We start from the raw sequence: 4,527 nt of genomic DNA on the forward strand, positions 1-4,527 counted from the left end.
TTCTAAGTTCTAGGGGACTGATGACCTCACATGTTAAGTCCCATAGTGCTCAGAGGCATTTGAACCATACACGCCGTGCCGGACAACATCAACACGGCGAGGAAACACACACTCGCTGCTCTGACCCAACCGACCAACTGCCTACTCCATTACGCGGACAGCATTTATAACGGCTCAGTGCAAATCACAGAAGCTACACACAGTTCCACGTAAACACTTGCCTCAAAAACGCCTACAATCCTAAAACCAATCACCGTGGAGCAACAAGGAGAAATGGCAAGTCACACACACACAGAGTTCCCACAAGCGGTCGGCGACCAAATACACGACGTCCGACGAAACGACCGTCAGAACGACCGACCCAGGTCGTGCCCACTCAAGTTATGAGTGCCGGCAACGGTCGGGCGAGTCTTGGCTGTCCGAAGCTGACTGCAGCTCCAAACCGACTCAACTCCGTGTCCGTTCGGAACTAGGAGACACGGCGACTGGGAAAAGGGTAGAACTATTACAGGTGCATATTATTCATCGTTGCCCTCCCGGTTGGCTGTGCGGTCTTACGCACGGCTTTCCGGGCGGGAAGGAGCGCCTGGTCCCCGGCACGAATCCGCCCGGCGGATTTGTGTCGAGGTCCGGTGAACCGGCCAGTCTGTGGATGGTTTTTACGCGGTTTTCCATCTGCCTCGGCGAATGCGGGCTGGTTCCCTTTATTCCGCTTCAGTTACACTATGTAGGCGATTGCTGCGCAAACAAGTTATCCACGTACGCGTACACCACCATTACTCTACCACACAAACATAGGGGTTACACTCGTCTGCTGCGAGACGTTCTCTGGGTGGGCCCACCGGGGGCCGAACCGCACAATAACCCTGGGTTCGGTGTGGGGAGGCGGAGGGATGAAGTGGACTGCGGTAGTCATTGGGGGGTTGTGGACCACTGCAGCTGCGGTGGGGACGGAGCCTCTCCGTCTTTTCTAGGTCCCCAGTTAACACACAATACAATTCAATGGATCGTTATTGGGCCGTTTGAAAACCGAGCTGCAAGAAAAACGCCGGCGATTGGACCGCAAAAAAGTCCTTTTCCATCACAGTAGTTGTGGTCGCAAAATTAATGGAAATAGGATTCCAACTGGTTTCACATCCCCCTCCTCCTCCCCCCCCCCCCCTATTCTCCAGACTTGGCACCCTCGGACTACTATTTGTTCCCAATTTTGAAGAAATGGATGGCGGGACAAAGATTTTATTCAAACGAGGAGGTGATTGCAGCAACTAATAGCTATTTTGCAGACTTGGACATTTCCTGTTATTCAGACGGGATCAACAAATTAGAACAGCGTTGAACGAAGTGTATAAGTCTAAGTAAGGCGGGGAAATTGGGTGTAAAAGTTATTAACAAGGGAACCTCCCCATCGCACCCCCCTCAAATTTAGTTGTAAGTTGGCACAGTGGATAGGCCTTGAAAAACTGACTACAGATCAATCGAGAAAACAGGAAGAAGTTGTGTGGAACTATGAAAAAATAAGCAAAATATACAAACTGAGTAGTCCATGGGCAAGATAGGCAACGTCAAGGATAATGTGAGCTCAGGAGCGCCGTGGTCCCGTGGTCAGCGTGAGCATCTGCGGAACGAGAGATCCTTGGTTCAAGTCTTCCCTCGAGTGAAAGTTTAATTTTTTATATAATCAACTTCGCTCTCCAAAATTCCAGGACATGTTCAGATTTGCTTGAACATATGCAGGATTTGACGGTCTACGCACGGAAAAATTTGAAAACGTTAGCCGGCCGAAGTGGCCGTGCGGTTAAAGGCGCTGCAGTCTGGAACCGCAGGACCGCTACGGTCGCAGGTTCGAATCCTGCCTCGGGCATGGATGTTTGTGATGTCTTTAGGTTAGTTAGGTTTAACTAGTTCTAAGTTCTAGGGGACTAATGACCTCAGCAGTTGAGTCCCATAGTGCTCAGAGCCATTTTGAAAACGTTAAAAACATATGTTTTGACAGAGCACAGGGAAAACTGTGCGACTGTGAAATTGTTGCATTCATTTGTTGCAGTTTATGTGACAAACTCTTATGTTTTCATCACTTTTTTTGGAGTGATTATCACATCCACAAGAAAACCTAAATCGGGCAAGGCAGAATAATCTTTTTACCCATTCGCCAAAAGTACCAGTTAGGTGGGTCGACAACATATTCCTGTCATGTGACGCACATGCCGTCACCAGTGTCGTATAGAATATATCAGATGTGTTTTCCTGTGGAGGAATCGGTTGACCTATGACCTTGCGATCAAATGTTTTCGGTTACCATTGGAGAGGCACGTCCTTTCGTCTACAAATCGCACGGTTTTGCGTTGCGTTCGCAATGCACGAACGGACAGATAATAACTTTGCGAAAATAAAGAGAATAAACTTTTCACTCGGGGGAAGACTTGAGCCAAGGACCTCTCGTTCCGCAGCTGCTCACATAACCACGTGACCATGGAACTCCTGAGCTCACACTATCCTTGATGTTGCCTCTCTTGCGAATAGACTACTCAGTTTGTATATTTTCTTATTTTTTTCATAGTTCCACACAACTTTTTCCTGGTTTCTCGTCTGATCTGTGTTCAGTTTTCCAAGGCCTATCCACTGTGCCAACTTATAACTAAATCTGAGGGGGGTGCGATGGGGAGATTCCCTTGTAAGAAAATATTTCATTGTATTAAAATTTTTTAAAAGATCACACATGAAAACTGGTAATTAACATCTTGGTTAGATATAAAGATATATGTGTTAGGGGATGAAACTTCCTATTGAAATATCACCACAAAGACGAAAAGGCATGATTAATAAAAACCTTGAACTCCAGCTACCAGAATCGCTCCTTAGTCAGAAATAAATCCGGAGAAGACCATTCTCCTGCGGCCACCATTAGCGTGAGAAATTTAGACGGAGTTGAAATTTGTGAATAACATAAAACTTCGAAGAAAAACGAAAAACACAAATCTGCGCCAATCATACAGTCTACACGAACGAAGCAGCGAGCGGTAAGCTAGTGGGATTATGAAGAGAATAAGAAAATTAGCTGTAACATGCAAATAAAACGATTTCGGACTCATGTCCGTATAACACAGTTTCTGTTTCCTGAAAACAGTGAGCAGGAGGTTCACAGTTGCCTTTGCCTGTACTCCTGCAACTTTTCCATTCATTATCAATGTCGTTTGCTCCTGCTCCATATCTCTGACGTGTAGCGCATTAATTTCTGACAACACAGCAGGAAGGAAGAGAGTCAGAAAGAAAAAGTCGAGCAGTTGGTGTGCGTACACAGAGAATTAATTTCGCCTCAGAGGAACTGCATTGTCAGCCTTCGAGGAACTAGTCCATTCGTCACTGGTGTCTTGATGCAAGCACGTAATAAATTGAGCGTTAACGAGGCTGGCCGATATTCCAAACTGCCGCCGTTTTAGCACGTTCTCAGTAACTAACGCAACAGTTCCAGAGTAAATTACCTGAACGAGTGAATGCCCTCCAGTGTGAGCGCAGAAACCACTGTCAAACACGAGAAGATAGACGACTATAAACCAAAGCAAACCTTCGCTAACTCGGCTGTCTGGGGGAGATAGTGCGTCATGTTGAATAATCAAATGCAAGGCGTCTTTGGCGACCTATATAACGGCGTGGAACAGACAAAGGGCTATTGCGCACTCACGTACACACACACACAAACACACACACGCGCGCGCGCGCGCGCGCGCGCGGAGAAAACACACACTTCTTCGAGGTTACATCGTTTCGTTATATTTTCATACAACGGGACCCATTCACTTTTTTTCTCGGCAGTATCATTCTAGTGACTGGTTTGATGCTGCCCGCAGTGACTTCATTCACATAATGTACCCTGCGATAAGTGCATGCTTGCACGTAAATGCACATGGTGATTTCTCTGTTGTAAATGATGACTAACTGAAACCCTCAGCTGCCGACAGGTGTTGTTGATATACCTCGATGTGGACAGCTGAAAATGTGTTCCCCGACCGGGATTCGAACCCGGGATCTCCTGCTTACATGGCAGACGCTCTATCCATCTGAGCCACCGAAGAGACAGATGAATAGCGCGACTGCAGGGACTTATCCCTTGCACATTCCCAACTGTCCACAATTCTACATGTGCAATGTACCTTGTAGACATTTGCCCATCCACTCATTACTCGCGCACGCTTTGGCGATTCCCGTACGAGTTTGGGCAATCTGTGTGCATTCGCACAGACGAAAGTCAATGGCTGGGTAGCCTTTAACTATATATGTATGAAGACAGTAACTGTTCTCGAAAGAACAGATACTGTTAATGACCGTGCAGCATTTCCCTGGAATAAATGATGACTAACTGAAACCCTCAGCTGCCGACAGGTGTTGTTGGTATACCTCGATGTGGGAAGCGTGCAAGGGATAAGTCCATACAGTCGCGGTATTCATCTATGTCCTCGGTGGCTCAGATGGATAGAGCGTCTGCCATGTCAGTAGGAGATCCCGGGTTCGAGTCCCGGGCGGGGCACAAAT

At 47.1% G+C, this 4,527-nt stretch overlaps 1 non-coding gene across 1 annotated transcript; it reads right to left on the bottom strand.

Annotated features, from left to right (window-relative positions):
* Positions 1-3,996: 3,996 nt before the first annotated feature.
* On the bottom strand, positions 3,997-4,070 carry Trnat-ugu. The gene has a single exon. It is a non-coding gene; the product is annotated as a tRNA-Thr (tRNA).
* Positions 4,071-4,527: the final 457 nt, after the last annotated feature.

Source organism: Schistocerca piceifrons, chromosome 10, assembly GCF_021461385.2.
Source record: "Schistocerca piceifrons isolate TAMUIC-IGC-003096 chromosome 10, iqSchPice1.1, whole genome shotgun sequence".
NCBI classification, from domain to species: domain Eukaryota; kingdom Metazoa; phylum Arthropoda; class Insecta; order Orthoptera; family Acrididae; genus Schistocerca; species Schistocerca piceifrons.